The sequence below is a fragment of the Pantherophis guttatus genome, chromosome 7 (genome assembly GCF_059756535.1).
Source record: "Pantherophis guttatus breed Tessera chromosome 7, ASM5975653v1, whole genome shotgun sequence".
In the NCBI taxonomy this organism is placed as follows: Eukaryota; Metazoa; Chordata; class Lepidosauria; order Squamata; family Colubridae; genus Pantherophis; species Pantherophis guttatus.
The window spans coordinates 71,734,904-71,755,473 of record NC_142069.1 but is presented as its reverse complement, the minus strand read 5'-3'; the positions used below and the strand labels follow the sequence as shown (position 1 = coordinate 71,755,473).

General features: G+C 36.7%; 1 protein-coding gene across 18 annotated transcripts in view; it reads right to left on the bottom strand.

The window, feature by feature from the left end:
- PLXNB2 (plexin B2) overlaps window positions 1-20,570 on the bottom strand; it is a 398,614-nt gene that overhangs the window by 293,394 nt on the left and 84,650 nt on the right. The gene's annotated exons all lie outside the window — the stretch shown is intronic.

Here is a 20,570-nt window from a genome sequence, read left to right as displayed (position 1 = left end):
ACACATGCATCTCTTTAGAAACAGTTAGTGCTCAATTAAGTGCCTGTTGGCAAACAACTTAATCAGCATTACTCCCTCCCTGGTGAAACAAAAATTAGAAAGTTACAGGGTACTTTCTCAGACTACCAATTCAACATTCACCACAATATACATGGAGTCATTCCCACAGAAGGTCAGCGTTTGTAGTAAATAAATTTGAGGTGATGTATCCTTTGTAATGGTGTGGAGGACTCAAATTTTAACTGTTTTCTACCCTACCTCAACAGTTTTAGCAATTATGGTGAAATGTGCTGCAAGGACCACAAAACAAGGTTCAAAGGTCACATACAATTCTCAAGTTGAACATTGCCCACTCAAAAACATGCCTGTTGGCCAAATATTAAAAAAAAACAGAAATACCTGCTTTGACTAGAAGCTCCAATAAATTCTTTACCTACAGAGAATTTGTGCTTAAAAGCATAGCAGTTTTGGTTGATATAGCCCTAACCTTTTGATACTGCTCACCTCTCATTATCTTGCACCCAATGGGGATGGGGCATGCCTCACTGTAGAAAACCAAGGGTGACTAATGTTGAACAGCTTGGTTCTTTATTTATTGAATGAACACAATGAATTCTGAACAGGCATACAGTACTAGAAAAAAAGTCTAGGAAATAAGGATGAGCAAAATGTGGTCTGTTGGTGAACAGGAATACAATCAGATCCTGGAGGAATTACAGAGGAGAGACTCTATTTGTTGAGAACACTGCCACATACTCGGTGGATATTTAGCTTATATTTGTATAAACAAATATGAAAGAGAATGCTGGCCCAAGCTCTATTACTCTCATGAAAAAGCAGGTATAGTATCAATATTTGTATTCATTATAGAATAGTATAAAATAATTCAATTTTAAAAAATCAAGTTTCCTTCAAATTAATAGACGCACTCATTTCATTTTCCTGGCAATATTTAGAAAGTGCTTTTTCACTTCTTCACATATGTTTTTAATTTCAGAGTTTGGAATTTTCTGAAAGTCTCCCATTTCAGTCCTAACCAGACTCAATCTTAATTAGATTTGATCAGTCAAGATCAGGTAGATGATGTTACTTAGCTGGCCAAAACAGCCAACACACTTGCCAATTTTTCAATAAATGTAATTTTTTCTAAAACAGGCATCTTGTCAGGCACAAAAGATCAGGTCCACACATGACTGTTCAACTTAACTGATTTATTGCTAAAAGTCTATGCATAAGAATCTTCTCAATTAATGGTCAACATCTGGTTAGACTCAGATAAAGGTCAACAGCAGTCAAGGGATATAGCACATAGTTGGATCTGAGAGGTCCTTGGTCCTCTCTGAGCTTGCTTGCTTGCTTACTTGCAGATGTTTCATTGCCCAAACTAAGTAATGTGCAAGCACTGATGATGTTACCTAGTTGGGTAATGAAACATCTGCAAGAAAACCAGCAAACTCAGAGAGGACCAAGGATCCCTCATTTCAACCCTTACCTACAAATATTCTCCTTTACTGATAGTTGTGTCTACATATGTGATTCTAGGCTGATCCCTCTTTTCACCCTTCTCTCTAGCTCTGCTAGTCCTCTTACAGGTCTATTCCTAACCAAGTACTGTCAAAACAATAAAAGACGCATTGTGTGGTCATGATAAAAGCTCAGTTTTTGTATTTGTGTTAGTCACAGAACTATGTAAGGAACAGAGTTGATATTGCGACACAAAGAAACACATCCTTGGCTCCTGCTGTAGATGTGTACACAGAGTAAAAATAATGAAAAGTCCCTTGTTTGTCATATAATTTGTTTTAACCACAAAAAATTGGGATAGTATAGTTCCTGTTCCCTCCAGCCTCTTTCTCACACCCCAATACCCTATTATGTTATAAGTATGATGCAGCTTTTGCTAAGAATAAGTGCAGGCAACAGAGAAAACTGAAGTCCCCAAATCTTTACTTAAATGGCCTCTTTTCATTACATCTAAATTCACACGTTTAAAGAAATACAACTTATAGTTAAGAGAAATTTATATGCAGCGTACTGTAAGTAAAAACTGATTAAAATGTTGTATCTGCACTTAAACAGTTAAGAATATGAATTAGAAAGTTTTCATATCAGAAGAGAGGGCGACGTCTTCCAAAGAGCATGAGCAAAGGCATGAGTTTGGCTCCTAACACTAGATCGTTGCCAGATTAGGACACAGAATTTTAATTAAATTCTACTAGGAAGCTGCAATGTGCAAAAAGAGAATGACTCAGAATGGTAATTACAACCAGTCGTCGGCATGGAAGTACAAATTTAGAAGCCATGCAGGTGTTACTCTTTCACAAATGCCTCCAAAAAATTATAATCAGACAGTCCTCTAGATAATTTAACTGAGAAAGCTATAAAACTTTGAAATGCATTTCTAAGATGTCCCAAAAGAGACATGAAAATGAGGCTATGCTTAATGCTACCAAGCTAATTGGCTGTCAGTGTTCAAATACAATTCCTTTCTAATAGAAAGCAAGGTTTCGCTGATGTGTCATTCAATGGCTGTTTTTCTTAAAGGGAGGAGATATTAGTCTGCTTTCAGGTTTGGTTGAATTATGATATTCATATGACATATATTCTATCACATGATATCATATGACATATATGATATATTCTTTGTTCTAGACTGTGTGTGTGTGTGTGTGTGTGTGTGCCTTTGAGTCAGCATTGACTCCTGGCAAATGTCTGGACAAGTCCTTGCACTTTTCTTGGCAAAATTTCAGGAGTTGTTGCCATTGTCTTCTTCCTCCAAAGGGTAAGCGAGAATGATTGGCCTAAGGTCACCCAGCTGTATTTGTACCTAAGGCAAGAAAGGTATCCTGGTTTCTAGTCTGGCACCTTAACTAATATACCAAACTAGCTCACTTTAGATATATTAGTTTTACAGTATTGCAAAAGGATTAATAGTTCATGCCATGTTAAAATACACATATGAGTAAGGCAGAACATTTAAGGGAATGATAGTGAATACATGTAAAACCCGCAGAACTGCATAGATCACAAGTAGTAGGAGGAATTAATTGGCACAACTATCACAGAATATCCCACACATCCTCAAATACAAGGAATGGAAACATATAGCATATGGCAGCACACATTATGGATACAGACGCTAAATTGAGTTTTCATGTCTTGCCAGTTATATAAGACAGGAATCCTGAAGTTTTGTTTTTAGAACATGTTTATAAATCCATTTGCCTGTTTCTTGTCATATTCTACCTAAAAAAGTTAATGCACAGAAAATGTTTCACATCTACCAGTTTACACTGTCAAGTAAACAACCGAATGACTTTCAGTCTTGTTAAAAAAAAGTACTCCTAGTTTTAATCATTTGCAACTGCAATTCACAGGCTGGAATTTTCTTTTTAGAGTGTTTCAATGGTCCTTCAATTATTCATGAAATCACTGAATGATAAAATGTTGCTAATTTTGCTGAAGGAAAATTATCTTAAAAGGATATAAAATGCATTTTATTCCGAGATACAACCTATGGGTAGCCACCTTCCCCACAGTTTAAATTACAGGAACATCACTCATTCATAGATTTTACACTTAAAATATTCCTAATTCAACTGTTTCATTTTACAGATAAAAAAACTGAAAACACTGGGACTAAATGTCCTCTCTCCATATTCCCTGACTGAGAATCTTTTTAAAAACTCTACTTTAGCCTTCTTATATTTCAAATTATCGTCCAACTCTGGGAAATGTCCAGAAAATTGATTTAGATGACAATGAAAAATATGCATCAGTAATGTTGACTGCCAGAAGACTGAAACCCTGGGGCTATTTCATTAGGAGAGATAGAGAGGGATTTTCCAATGTGGGTGAAGGAGGAAGATTTTATTTTTATAGAAACCATTGAGATAGGTGGGCTTGGTGTAAAGTTACAGAATGAGCTTTCTGGAAAAAGAATTTTTTATGCTGACATTTAATAGCCTAAGTGGTGCAGCACACTAGAACACTACAGTTATTGCATATCATGGAATCATGCCTTATATCATCCTTCGGAGTAATTACAGATGTTACATGACCATGTGAGTGAAGCCTGTATAGCAATACCTCCAATATTCCAGTCTGTTTGTCCCCATCTCTGTGGACAGAATACAACCTGCAGATGCAGTAAAACTTCAGAATGTTTAGTCTGTTTGGCCCTTAGATGGATTTTTGGAAAGGATAGTCCTATTTGGGATGGACTTTTGGAAATGACTTTCCTATTAAATCTGGATATTTCTAGGCTTGTCAAGATTGGTCAAGAGGACAGATATATAAGCAAAGGCCACAGTCATGAAGATGTTGTGATTCAATGTGTGGTCAATGACATGGCCAAAGCTGAAGACTGAGCTGTACAATGGACTTCTTCAGCTCAACAAGTAAAATAAATCATGAAGCTGATTTATTTAATTTTCCCCTCTATATAATGTAAGGAAAACGATACTTTTCATTTTCTGACACAGATCTGATTTCAGATACTGACCCAGAAAAATTATTGTGCATAATCTTAATATCACCCAATACTGCAGGTGTCTCTAGGTCCTGCAGAGTCACTAGGATGTTTAAATATAAGTCTTTAACTCTTATTTCGAAAATAAAATATCTGTAACCTGTAATTAACTTTATTTAAACACTGGATAAGGTATACTGAAACCTTCATTAGTTTTGTAGGTGCATTGAAAAATGCATTACTACATGTGAAGTAAAACGTAATTCAATTTAAAATATGAATTATATTGATTATTTCCTCTCCCCCAGTTCAACTTTATTAGAAATCAAGTACTAACACATCCTAGATAAGCATTCCACTTCTTTACCTTGGGTGTGCCAAGGAATTCCTTCTAATGTATACACAATGACTAATGCTAGTACACCTTCTGTCATGTTTATCAAAGTTGATATTATGCTTTTTAATTAAATGCCTTAATTAAAAGAAAGTGATGATGACCTTTAAATCCAATCATTCCTTTTTGCCTATCATTATATTCTCATTCAAAATTTCTGGAGACTCCTACATATATACCGGGGCTTGGTAAAACACAATGTTTAGGTTTAAATATCACTGGATTCAGCTGAACAAAAATCAATCTTAAAAAGTGAATACAACATAATGAAATAAACATACAGTATTTCATATGACATACCATTCCCACCAGAAATACTCTGAAATGTGGAATGAAAACGTCAAAATAATCTGTTGATTATTTTTATTTACTGAATACTAGGGATGATATGCAATATTTTCATAGGCCACTACTGGTACAAATCAATAGGAGATCTTATTTTATCAATTGTTTCCCTGCCCTACAATTAATTTTTTTTTTTTTAAAGCCAGAGGAACCCCACTGAACCTTTGGATCCTACCTCCAGTCCTACAGACTTCCCGCACCCCATTTATACCAGGGGATTTCAAAAGAGGGTAACTGGAAAGGGAGGATTAAACTCAGTTAAATCATGGGAGAGGCTTATGGAAAAGATTCCATTTGCATCGATGGGATCTTTTTTCTATTCTTAATTAGCATGAAAACAATCTGCAAAAAGGGCAGATAGAGGAAAGAAAGAACATTGCTTCTCCCCTCTGGTTTGACTCTGCTAATCTAGACTAACATCTTTCTCAAAATTAGCCATGATGAAATGTGAGCTGCAGTCTGAAACATGTCCTATCCCTGTCAAATAATTATTAAATGTAAAAAGATTTTCTTCCTTTTCTTTTCTTTTTTTCTATACGGCTACCTATCTCACCATAGCAACTCTGAGCAGCTATCAACACATAAAAACACAATCCAAAAAAACATCAGATCAGAAACAAACTCATAAAGACAGTCCGGGGGAAAAGGCTGACCTACAATAAACTTTTAACTAGAAACCATATAATTGTTCCATTACCTATCCACAGTTAACTAAACATGCCTTCAGTCCAGTATCTGCATTTTGAACTGATACCTGAAATTGCCGGTGTCCATATTATGCCAGATTTAAAAGTTTAATCAATTCATTATTCAGATTAGATCTCATGCTACTGCCAAGCATTCCTGGTATGCAGCTGGACAGGAAATAAAAAACTGAATCTAGTCCAAGATCCATAGTCACACATGACTTTTCTTACTGGAGCTCTGCAATCTATAAAAAACGTCTAGCTGATTCAGATAGACTTTGTGCTGCATGCCCTGAGCCCCAAGTATACATTATTTTTATAAGGATTACTTTCCTTGAATAGTTTCTGGTAAATGCTTCCAATTCAGCAATGCCAAAAAGTAACCATTTTACTCTACAAGAAGTGTGGGGAGGAGGAAGAGAGGGGGGAAAAATCAGTCAGTGGAGAAAATTTGAATTGGGATGCCATCCCTAAAACTCCAAATCATCCAGAAATTCAGAATTGAATGCAGCATTAATATAAAAAATCAGCTACTTCTGGAAATCAGATCAGCCTATCATATGAGTGCAAAAATAGGCCCCTTTTCTCCTGGAAAATAGCATTACAAAGCTCTTAGCCACCTGGCAACAAAGAGGAAGTCTTTTTAATAATTTAAAACAAAGCCAGCTTTAAAGTGATGTCACTTGTCATGTGGCAAAGCTGATCAATTGCAGATTTTATTCTACTGAGGCACCGGCTCTCGAATTTCACAGATTTAAAATATATCAAATTCTTCTTGATTATAGATAACCAATTCATTTTTCACATCTCTGATAAGCTTTATTATGTACAGCTTTTGCACCACAGCCAGGATTTTCTATAAATCTTAGAGGAACCTGTGCATTGCAGCTAATAGGATTTCATTGTTAACAAACCAAGCTGTTTAACCTTGCAACTTACTGCTATAATTTAAATACCATCAACATAAAATGTTTATTGATCCAATTATAATATTCTATTTTGAATAATATTTAAGAAATAAAGCCATCATCCATCTGCAGCAAAATTAATTCAAACAACAGAACTTAAATGTTGAGTCACATACAGTATTAAATGAACAAAACCCAGGCAGCTTGATAGCGATTCACTTATGCTATGGCAAAATATTGATGCTTTTCATAATTTATGTAATAGACATTTTCCTGGAAGAGTTGATTAACAGGTCAGAAGTAGAAGTGGCCCTACCTAATCAACATGCTTTTTCTTTAAATGCTACCGATTTTCCAACATCTTTACTACTCTACATTTTGTAATAAAGAACCAAACAAGTTCAATAAAAAAAATATCGTATCTACTTTCTTTTTCTGATTAAAGGAGGGAAGAAAAGACTAAACAGATGTGCTTTGATATGCCATCAATGAAAGTGCTACCTGTCCATCACATAAACCAATCTTCTGTATAAATATTAGAAGATTAGTTTGAAATACACATTACTGAGAAGTTGGCAGAAATCACTCTTTCTAAGCTCATTCTCTTGTCTTCCCCCACATTTAACACTTCCAGTCGTCAACCAGCTCTTGTACATTAATTGAAGAAAAAAAATGCCATACTCCAAATAAAACCTGTAAACAATGTAAAGTTTTCAAAGGGACAAGCCAGTTTTTCCAGAGACAACTTAGGACAATCACATTACACCTTGACACTGAAATTTGCAATGGACATGATATTGTAGTACTACCGCTTACCATCATGATACAGATCCCTCCACCATGCTTTACGGGTGGTTTAGGCAGAGGCCACCTGAGGTTTTTAGATTTAGTTCAAAGCTATGTAATACAGTTGTTATTTAATACAACTAATTAAAAAGTTTATAAAATAGACACTTATTTCATTGGCTGTTTTAGTTCCAAAATCAAGAGCAGCATAGCAAGCTGTCACAGTTCATCAACAAGGAACATATAGGTCTTCTTGTAGAGACTGGAATATGGATTGTGATGAGCAAAGTTTCGTATATAATACATTAATATAATTTCATAGACATCAAACTTTAGTTCATTCAGCTAGCTAAATGCAGTGCCTTAAAAGCATCCCCATAAAGTCAGTGGTGTCAGTTTTATGTATAATCATCCATCCAAAAGCTGCAATAAAAGGCTTTTAATGTTCAGCAATAAACCTTGAACCAACAGAAAAAAAGCCACCTTAATCGACCAAAGCAATGACACTAAATATAAGAGCATATTGTTTCTCGAGAGTAACTACTTTCATTACAAGTCTGTCACACTGGAATTGCCCTTGTGGAACTACCAGTGTGAAATTCCACGCTGGAATTGCCATTGCACTTTAGTTTTTTTACCCTAGTTCTTTGGTCTTAAGTAAACAGTCTACATGGTACCGGAAGCCATATCTTGAATGTGTCATTGTCCATAGTTTTTCCAAGCTGAAAAATAATGTGTAGATATAAATTATACAGCTCATACTGGCAATCCTTGACAAATAAGCCCAAAACTTTTGTTGCTAAGCAAATCAGCTAAGCAAGTTTTGCCCCATTTACAAGCTTTCTTGATACAGTTGTTAGATGAATGACTGCAGCTGTTAAGTTAGTAATACGATTGTTAAGTGAATCTGGCTTCCCATTGACTTTGTTTGCCAGGTGGTCTCAAAAGGCAATTTACATGACCCTGAGATACTGCAACTGTCATAAGTACATGCCAGTTGCCAAGTGTCCAAATTTTGATCATGTGACTACAGGGATGCTGCAACGGTCATAATAAGTGTGAAAAGCAGTCATAAGTCACTGTTTTCAGTGTTGTAACTTCAAACGTGACTCAATGAATGGGTTATAAGTCGAGGACTACCTGTACTTTAGAAGGTATGAGAAACATATCAGTTTAAAAGGAGACTGCACATTTAATAAATATGCAGAAAAATAAGCAGAGGTCAAAATACATCCTGTGGTCCAAATTACTTGTCCACCTTAAAAAAAAATCATCACTTTCAATCTTTTGTGTTGCAGTTGAAGGCAACCAGTATATGCATTATGGATATCAAACTAGAAGTTTCTTGATATGAAGGATCAAAATTTGCACCATAGACAAGTTCTTGCTATGATATTGAAAAAGTTGTTGCTAAGCTGGTGAAAGAGATTCCAATATAGATGGCCACTTTCCTCTGACTTTAGCCCTCTGTTGTAAATGTAAATAGCAACTGATCCCACAAAAGGATAAGACCCTCACTATAAAAATTAACACTAACTATGGAAGCACTTTGTTTTAAGAATGATTGGGAAAAGGCACCTAATTCAATTTATCTTTTAACCTAGTAAACTGACGTATGGCCTTTCATTGCTATGCTTACAACCAAATGGCCTTACCATTCTACCACTCATGAAATTCAAAATATGCTCAATGTTAGTATAGTTCTGTGATGGCGAACCTATGGAACGTGAGCCGTCATCCCAGTTCAGCTCCGCCGTGCATGCACACATGCCTCCTACTGGCCAGCAGGTTGTCGGGTCTCTGCCACGCATGTGCGGGGGGACGGGGTGCATGTGGGGGCCGTGCGCAGGGGGCGAGGCATGTGTGGTGGGCCCATGCATGCATGTGCGGGGCATGCACCATGTGTGTGGGGGCACATGCAGGGGGCCACACACCCATGTGGGGGGGGGGTCAGGGGCATGTGTGGGGCTGCACACGCATTGCATTTGGGGGGTTCGGGCGCACATGTGCACTCGATCTGGAAACGGTTAGCCATCACTGATATAGTTTATATACTCTGTGGCTTCAAAAAGCTTAACCTACACTCAAAACTATTAAAAACCTTAAAAGGAAAACATGCTCATCTGATTGCCTTAAAATTAATACAAATGAGCTACTGATCAGTATAAGAATAGATTTATCAGAGAAACAACAGCACTTATAGATCTGTGAATCAGATAGGGGCTTGGCCCTTCATTTCTTCACCACTATAACAAGTATTAAATGCTAGCCTAGCTGTACATCATTATAAAAGAGCTTTGATCCTTTCACAGTAAGAATGTATGCAATGACATTAAGAATTGTTGCCACAAAGAATCACCCTAGCATTTAATTACATCTTCCATGCAGGATGAACAAATATTCTTTCAAATATTCTTTGGCAGAATTTTTACGAAGTATGCAACAGACGCCAGAAACACATCTATAGGGTTTGAAGATCAGAAATAGCAAAAGCTAAATCTTTTCGGAGAACCAATGCAAAGTTACTTGAACTTTTAAAATGGAAGATAACTGAAGAATGATCCAGGTATTCAAAAGGAGAAGAACAGACAAATTAATTGTAGAATCAACATAGTTCCCTACAGCGCATTGTTTCCAATTTGAAACTATATTAGATAAGAAAACAATAATGTTACACAACAGTAGGAATGTTCTATCTTTTTGCAGACAGTGTATCTATTTAAAATTTCAAGGACATATCTTGCATTCTCTCACAAAATGGCCACAACAGATGGATCTATTCCCTTTTACAAGATTGCTGCCAGCTAGCTATAGCATATCATAAAACATGGAAAGGTGGATAAATTTAAACAAATAGCGGTTGGCTATAATTATCAGTTATTGTTATTAGAATACAGAACACAGAGCACAGAATCATAATACTGAAAGGGACCTCAGAGGTCTTCCAATCCTACCCCATATACCCAATAAGGCAGGAGACCCTATACAATTCTGGTCAAATGATTGTTCAGTCTATTTTTGAAAGCCTCCAGTGATAGAATACCCACAAGTCTGGGAGGCAATCTATTCCATTGATTAATTGTTCTTAACATCAGAAAAAAAATTCCTTCTAGGTTGGATCTCTCCTTCCCAACTTCCACCCATTACTTCTTGTCCTGGTGCATTGGAGAATAAGTCAATCCCATCTTCTCTATGACAGCTCCTCAAATACTGCAAGACAGCTATCATGTTCCACCCCCCAAATCCTTCTCTCCGATAGGTTACACTTACTTTGTTTCCTTAGCCATTCCCCCTACAATTTAGCCTCCAGACCCTTTATCGTCTTTTCTCTGGGCACTTTTTAAGATATGCTAAGAATATCCAGCTCTAAGACTATCTCTGAGGCTCAAAGTTATTCTTGGAAATTAACATGAGATTAGAGCTTTCCATTTATCTACAATATAGGATAGGATAGGATAGGATAGGATAGGATAGGATAGGATAGGATAGGATAGGATAGGATAGGATAGGATAGGATAGAATAGAATAGAATAGAATAGAATAGAATAGAATAGAATAGAATAGAATAGAATAGAATAGAATAGAATAGAATAGAATAGAATTCTTTATTGGCCAAGTATGATTGGACACACAAGGAATTTGTCTTGGTGCATACACTCTGAGTGTACATAAAAGAAAAGATACATATGTCAAGAGTCATAAGGTACAACGCTTAATGATAGTCATAGGGAAAGAGTCAATATAAATCTTAAGGATACCAGCAACAAGGTTACAGTCATACAGTCATAAGTGGGAGGAGATGGGTGATAGGAATGATGAGAAGATTAATAGTAATGCAGACTTAGTAACTAGTTTGACAGTGTTGAGGGAATTTGTTTAGCAAAGTGATGGCGTTCAGGAAAAAACTGTCCTTGTGTCTAGTTGTTCTGGTGTGCAGTGCTCTATAGCGTTGTTTTGAGGGTAGGAGTTGAAACAGTTTATGTCCAGGATGCAAGGGGTCTGTAAATATTTTCACAGCCCTCCTTTTGACTCGTGCAGTATACAGGTTCCTCAATGGAAAGATAGGTTGGTAGTAATTGTTTTTTCTACAGTTCTAATTATCCTCTGAAGTCTGTGTCTGTCTTGTTGGGTTGCAAAACCAAATATGTGAGATATAACAAAAACATTGAAGAATGCTAAGGAAGATTTTGGTGGCCACATTAGAAGAAAGTTGTCTTCCAATAAACTACTACCATTCACCCCTTCGGAATTTTGGTCTTTTTAGAATGTTGATGATTGCTTCATGTTCTTCAATGGCCACAGGTTGCCTAACAATATTATGAGGAAGTACCTTACAGCAGATCAGGTTTGATTCAGCATTTATATGTTGTCTTTCAATGACCTCTTACAAACCATCATACTTTAAACTTTGCACAGACAGAATTAACTGCTTAGTAAGCAGCCAAGTCACTTGATAATCAAGTCATTTGAAAATAAATTTCTGGTTACTCTGGCTGTGTTGTCATCTTAGACCTAACTCCAGATATACATGAAATTAAGTTCTCTGTTCCTAATAACATCTTTATGTCATATTATGAATGTTCTGCTTTGAGTAATATCTACTTTCATACGATCCTCTCTACCCTTCATTTAAAAAGCATCTTTTTAAATGAAGATGCCCTAAATTAAGAGTTCTAAAACAAAAGACCATGTGAAGATAACTATCTTATTTATTATCCTAGCACAGCACTCCCCAATCTTTCTGGATTTGAGGACTGGCAGGGGCAAGAGAGTGGCAGGCAAGCACATGCAGCTCCATTTTCGTGTGTGGCAGGCATGTGTGCCTGCTGCTCATGCAAATGGAAGCTGCATGTGGAAATGGAACTGCATGTATGCTTGCCCACCACTTCCATGGCCTGGTTCCAAATGGGCCATGGCCTGGTAGTCGGCCGTGGCCCAGGGTTAGGGACCCCTATCCTAATGGGCCTACAGACATTCCTAGAGATAGGTTCCTGTCAATCAAATCATTTTGTTACTCACAACAGATTATCATAATGAACTACATTTTGTCAAAAGCAAAAGGGAAAAAGACTACTCAAATTTCTTAGAATGGTCATAATATGTAAATGAACAAAATAAGAATAAGATAATCAAAAAGAACATAGACCTACAGTAGCTGACTGGAAATTAATTAATTTCTTTGAATCTCTTATGGAACAGCTGGAATTTGAAACTGAGTTTAGCTGAACTGTGAATATAACTGGATTATTATTCATCAACTCAATTATGCTCAACTTGCTTCTTGTGTATGCTGGCATGTAAATCTGGAATGAGATGTTTTCTTGTACCATGGCCAGTATCTACAATAAAAGATAGTTTGATCTGTTTGCTACTTTAATGGCATTTTTAAACATCTCAGGTAGGGCTGCTGCTACCAGTATGTCCGGGCTGCAAAAAAGATTTACAAGTTACAATTAAACTAGCTGAATCCAGATCCCACTAATCAGAACTGTATACAGTTTCTTCAAACATTCTGTAGGAGACTGATGCTTGAAATGCTGCTTGAATGTTCACCAGTGAAAAATGTTTATTTCTACCAAATGTAAGTGTTTGGGCATCTGACTATACAAATTAAAATAATGCTTTTTTTCCCCTTGTGTCTAATAATCTTCATTTTTAAATAAGCCAGATGCCATTGCATTCATCACCATCATTATTATCATGATCAGATTATGGATATATTGTTCAGGCTGTGATAGCCCTATCTCTGTCATAATAAACCAGAGATACCCAACCTAGTCAACTTTAAAACTTGTGAACTTCAACTCACAGAATTTCCCAGCCAGCATGCTGGGAAAGTCCACAAGTCTTAAAATTATCAAGGTTGGAACCCCTGGTGTAAACAGTGAGGAGCCACAGCAAGGCATTTCTTTCCTCCAGCAAGAGGAGAGGTACCAAAGGGAACTGGACTATGTACCCATACAGAAAGGAGTCTTCGCCCAAAGGGTGTAGCCAGGAAGGCTGAGTCCTTACCAATCACAGTGGCCCTGTCTATCCATGCCCTGCACAAGGCTACATTCCTCAGTTATCAATTTGATCAGGAAGGTTCTGGCTTAAGGAAACCAGATAAATTGTTAGAGTGATGTTTATTTATGTATTCATCTAATTTAATTTATAGGCCATCCTAACCTGTTACAACTCATTTCAAGAAGAGAGAGCCAGATGCATTCATAATGAGTTCCTAGAGCAGATCTGTGTGCCTGATGAAGTGAGGCATGAAGCTCAATGGGAAGTAATCCACAGCTTCTTTCTACAAGCCTCCTGCTTTGCTATTTGATGAGATCACGTGACCTATATTCCATCACTCTCATTTTATATAAAATAAGCAAAAAATCCTGAATATTTAAAGTCAATACTTAAAGCCTGCATTTCTCAATCACTGTTACTTAAAATAAATTGCTTGTAAATCAACAAGCCAATCTTCCAAATGCATAAGGTAAGGATTACCAAAAGTATAAAAGATCCTTCTACAGAGTTAGCATAAAAATTATTAGAATATATGTATTTTGTCCACCTCAGTTTAAAAATGTGGTGTTTTTTTATACCTGAATAACACATGACAGATAACAAGCACATTACAAGAGAAACAAATTTATGATGATTCTGGTTTCTTATCACCAGTGTTTGTAATAGCATTTATAAAAACCAAGTATATATTTTTATTTCAACGAAGGTGTCATCCAATTTGTCTGACTAATGGTAAAATGTTATACATTTTAACAGAACCAAGGTCCACTCCACTAAATAATCCACATTGGGATTACATCATTTCATTAGGAAGGCTATGATAACATACATAAGGTGATGACTGAATAATTCCTAACTAGGTAACTACAACATAAGCCACAATTCATAGTTCACAAACCAAAAATTGCTAGTTTTATACATTCTAATCCTGAATCAGATAAGCCACATTATGATTTAGCATTTTGAGTAAACTTAGCTTGGCTGATTTTTTAAATATATGATTGCACATTATAGGCTCCTCCAAAGTTTGCAATGGACAATGGATGGCCACTTATGAATGCCTGATTGTCCATCTCAGGGTACTCCTAGCTCTTGATAATTAGAAGATATTCCAAGATGTAGGCTGCAATCACAAATCCTCTTACAACCACTTCAAGACTAAAAGGATCATAATTATATCTAGTGAGGCACTCTATATCCTCTGGACACACCATTCAGTCTACAATTTTCGCATCATTTTAAGGAATTCTAAAGTGAAGGGGAAATGCCTTAATCTGATTCAAATATCAAATTAGAGCTTGTTATAAACTCCATATGGCTCAGAGCAAAAATCAATTCAATGCAGCAGCTATAAAGAATAACTTTATCCACATTACGTATGTTCACATGCATTAATTGATCACTGTATCTTTGAAGAAATGGTCAAGCGTGCTCAATCAGTCACAACACCATTAAATTAAAAAACTGAAGCAGCATAGCAACAGCATGTACTGTATTTTTCAGACTATAAGATGCACTTCCCCCCCCCCTCCAAAAAAAAGTGGGTGGAAATGTCTGTGCGTCTTATAGAGTGTCTTATAGAGCTGAAGCCCTGCCCACCTGCCAGCTCCCACCACATGGCCTCTGCCTCCCAGCAATTTGCCTCCTTGCAGCAAACAGCCTGGTTAGCTTCAGCACAGCCTAATTTAGCATGAGCAGCTGATTGGCGGTTAGATCTGCCTCCCAGAATACCACTGATCAGCTATTCCAGGCTGTGGGGATCGCCAGTGCCCATTGCCGCTGCCGCCTATCCCAGCTGCCTGAAATGGGTCGAAAACAGGATGCACACAGCAGGGGGGTTTTCAAAAGCCGTTGCTACTGGTACACTCGTGGCCGCGCATTTAACACTTCTGCGCATGCGCATAAGCATCTGGGTGGAGTCTCCCGCCGCTGCCATCGGTTTGACCGATCCAGGGCGAACCGGTAGTAACCCACCACTGACGTGGAGGCTGAAAACAGGATGCACAGAGGCGACGATAGGTGGCAGCGGTGATGGGCGGCGGTGATCCCCGCAGCCTGGAACAGCTGATCAGTGGTATTCCGGGAGGCAGATCCAACCGCCAATCAGCTGCTTGTAGTAAATCAGGCTGTACTGAAGCTGACCAGGCTGTTTGCTGCAAGGAGGCAAATTGCTGGGAGGCAGAGGCAGATTTTTTTGGCTTGTTTTCTTCCTCAAAAGCTAGGTGCGTCTTGTAGTCCAGAGCTTCTTATAGTCTGAAAAATACGGTACTTAACATAGTTATTTTTTGAAGGAACATTTTTGTTCATATAACAAATAGATCTTAAATGGGAATGGAGAATGGGAATGGAAACAACGTAGTTCCAGATGGGAAATCCTGGAATCTCAGTTTGATACACAGATTCCTGTAAACACATATACACAGCATTTTAGAATATATTAGCAGTACCAGGACTAACAAAAATTTGTTCTAAAACTGGCACTGTGAATCTGGATTACAGATGGTCCTCAACTTACAATCATTTGGTAAATAACCATTTGAAGTTACAACATTACTGAAAAAAAAATGACTGGTGCTTGCATATGGTTAGGGTGATCAAAATTTGCATTTTAGCAACCAGCATTTGTTTGACAGCTGCAGTGTCATAGGATTGTGTGATCTCCATTAGAGACCTCAGCCATCTCGCAACAAGCTAAATCAACGGGGTGGGGGTGGGAGGGAAAGCTGGATTTGCTTAACACTTGCATGATTCACTTAACTACTGTCTTGCTGAGCCCCATAAATTCTGATCCCATTTGTGACTGTAAGTCAAGGACTACCTATAATAGTGACCACAAAGAATTAGAACTTTTTATATGACATCTAGTGATAATTTAATGGGATTTGCAACCTAAATAAGGCAAGGCTTACAATGTAATAATTATACTCATTGTTAAGAATTAAGGCTGGGTCTTAAGCCGATCTTGACATTTTATGGCCCGCAGGCCACATCTGCAGTCTTGGCCTGGCCTGTAGCATTGGTGGTAGGGGTGGGGCAGTGGCAGCAATGGGGGCAAGGGCAGGGCAGTGGTAGCCCTCCACAACTGTCCCAATTTCTCATCTGGTGTCTTGGTAAAATTAATTGTCCACGGTCTTAAGGAACAACCACCAAAAAATAAAATAAGGGTGACAAGGAATATGTTATGTCACAGAAAACACTAGTTATGGATGACTTTTACATTCAATATACAAAAAAGGATGTGTTCCCATTTTGCATACTGGATGTGGATATCTTTAATGTTCCCCACAAAGCATTATATCTGGATATATCACTACATAATCTGATGTATCTAGCATGGGTGGGTTCTACTTACATTTACTACCGGTTCACCTCACGCCTGGGCCCACGCATTCGCTTCGCTCACACTTGCGCTCTTCTGTGCATGCGCAGATCATCTATGATGACGTCTGGGGCAGTGGGAGGAACCTCCCACTGGTTTTACTACCGCTTCTTGTGAACCGGTCGGAACCAGGGGCAACCCACCACTGGTATCTAGGTATAATATCTGGTTTGCATGTGCAAAATTTTTGCAAAAGAAGTAATTTTTGCAAAAGTAATTAATAGATCGTCAGAAACTAAAATCGTATCCGATTTATTGGTATTTTTTAAAGATGTTCTTGTCATCCTACAGCGAACACATCATAGCAATGATACATACATCTTTTTAAAAAAACATTTAAATCCTCTGAACTGAATTTTCTAGTACTACTACGGCCTTTATAAATGTACTTGAAAGAAAAGCCACTGCTTTTGTTCTATACAAAATGTGATGCAGAAAAATAGATTCTTGCATCATTCAAATAAGCTGACATATTGGACAAAAGATGGTAAGAAACAATTTCTAGACACAGCATGGGACTTCCAAGAAATGCATTTTCTAAATTCTGCTTAGAGCCAGTATTATTCTTAGCATAAAAGCTTGGTTCTACCTAATACAGCAGGCTAAGTTGTCTACAATAGGAGAGGTAAACAATTTTCTAATAATGCAGAGCAATCATGTAGACAATGAGTTTAGCCATTAACTTAATCAAGCTTATCTATGAGCTTCTTTTCACTCTATAATTTCTGATTTGTTATCTTTAAAAAAAACTGGAGTTATAACTCCAGTTTCCCCGTCAATGCTTTTTAGAACACTTTCCTAAGGCAACGCTAACACTATTTTGAAGTTTTAATAAATAGCAACATGTAGTTGTTTATATCAAATCAAAAGTAGTGGATGAAATTCTCATGTTAAAAACTTAAATCTTCTTTAAATATTTTGAAGCAATTAATCTTCATGTCAAATAGCCTTTACGTCTGTTGTTCTGTACTATAAGTTCTTAATGTCTTGTCATATGGACAGATGGATTCTTCTACCAGCATCTTTCATAAATTCACCCACAATTCATAACTCAAAAATAGAATTAGTGACACCATGATACAATTTGATGAATGAGATGCCTTTGTTCCTCCACATGCTACATTTCTCACAAGATAGAATAGCACACGCCTAACTTAGTGTAACAAATGGCTCAAGTACATTTTTTGCACCACCCACACACAGCTAAATCCATCTGATGAAAGGATTTGGAAATTACTAGAACACTCATATCTCAGTAACTATATCTGGGAAAGGAAAGAAAAATGTATTTATTTGGAAACTATCTTCTGCGGTCTCAAACAATATGTAATAATATAAAAGTATTTGAATGTACCAAAGACTCTTATTATACATATTTTGTGGTAAAATCCAAGCTTGATCTATATTATGTCAGAACAAAGCATCAGAATTGCATACCAGAATCCTTACTATCTTTATAAGATGCATGTCAGGTAAAAGGTCATTTCAATTTGGACATTTTATTTCTCAACAGAATTGGAGGGAGGATTAAATTAATGCTATATGTCTATAAATATCCTCAAATTTTTCAAGCGTTTTCCAGACCACCTCTAAAAATGTCCTGAATGTTACTTTTCAATACTATTAAAAAAAGGAAAACATCTTTAAAATATGGAGAATAATCACACATGCAGTTCAAATAGATTTTAATTAAAACTAAATTATTTCAGATCAAATTTTGTTTTTGCTCTAGACTTAGACTATGGGTCTCCAAGCTCTTTAGCTCACTGAAGTTTCAGATTGTTCATTGACTCTCAAACATTTACTATATGAAAATAATCTAATAAATACTAGTTTAATAATGTGTGAATAATAAATATTGACCTACCAAGACTTGGGGGTCGATATTAAGTACCTTGGGAACTCTACACTTCCACCTCTTTGTTCTAAGCCCACTCTCTATAAGGGAAAGTTATACAGCTCAAGCCTAAAAGATTTTACTAAAGATTCTCATGGCCATCGTTCATTTATAATATTATCTCAGCCTAAAAGAACCATGGGAGGTATGTGAAATATATATACCGATAAAAATCTTGAGATACTCAGATGAACTTCAACATAGTGAAAGGTCTCTAAATGGTTCGGTAAAAATAGTATTCCCATTATTTTTTTCCCATGCTGCCACAAGATGAAAGTTTTTTTTGACATTTTCCCATTGGCATCTATGGCTGAATGTTTTTGAATTAAATTTTGATGAAGTACCTTAAAGTGAATCGTATTGGAGCAAATCTTGTATCCATTTGAATCTCAAATCTCCAGTTGATCAAATCAAGGCTTATTCACAGATGTTCATCAACCTTAAGATATGTAGTTACTAATACATCTGTTTTCTAGAAACTGTATTAAAATACCTTACTCTGTAAGATTATTCAGATGTCTGAACAAAAAAAAAATCTTTGTACCTCAATATACAATGAATATATTTTCAGCAAGTAACTGTGATTCATTTTATTTATGTATTATTATAGATGAAATCTGAAATACTATTTTAAGCCACCTACTAATAATATTAGAACTATATATTTGGGGATTTGTCAAAAATCAAACTAAATAAGAACTGCAGAGGTTAATTCACATTCAAAACACTTGCTGAGAAGATGATAGAGTGCCATTATATCCATACTTGTTCACTGAAAATAGAATATTGGAGAGGGCAAATAGAAAGTGGAAAGGATAGACATTCCCAAAAATAAATAAAAATGGGGTGAGTACCCCATCCCCTCCCAAATGTTCCACAGCATTCCATGAAAAGAAATAGCAGCCAGCCAATTATTGCCCCCCTCCTTTGGCATTTTTCTTTCTCCTTCCCCTCCCAACAATATTTAAGACTTTCTGGGAAATTTCCCAAAGAGGCAGCTACTGAGTTTTTATTCCAGAAGACCAACGAAGGGAGGGTAACATGCTAATTGAAACAAATGAATGTGAAAGAAATATAAAATGAAAAGTGAAGTTTTCAAGACAATAATCTTGAGAGAAAAATAGTCTTGCAACATTTGCCCATCTTATATAATCTAATAACAGACTGTAACTCTGTTGGGTTCAGAATTTAAACAAGAGAATGAAAACTGTAAGAGTGAGTAGGACTAGAGACTTATTGCATTCAGCCTTATGTTAGATGTAATTTCTAGAATGATTTTCAGGGCAGATGATCAGGAATATCGTACACAAATTTATATTGAACATACTAAGGTTTTTGTTTTCAAGGATCACAGTAATTTTTATTCTGAGTAGTCAAAACTGGTTTTTCCCAAACATTTTAGATTACAACTCCCAACACAGTCAGTGGTTAGGAATGATGGACACTCCAAGTCAAAACAGGAATGTATTTAATAAGCTACTGAAAACAACGGCATTATAGGCAATTTTGTTTCTGAAAACAATCCCATGGCAATTAATATGCATAACGTGCTCCAAATTAAGATCCAGATTGTTATTCCCAAGAACTGAACATTTCCTTCTATTCTAAATCCTTGTTAAGAATCAACTGTTCCTCTAGATATAAGAAGGAAGATTGCACTGCTGGTGGATACACATACTGGTATTCAGAGCACTTCAG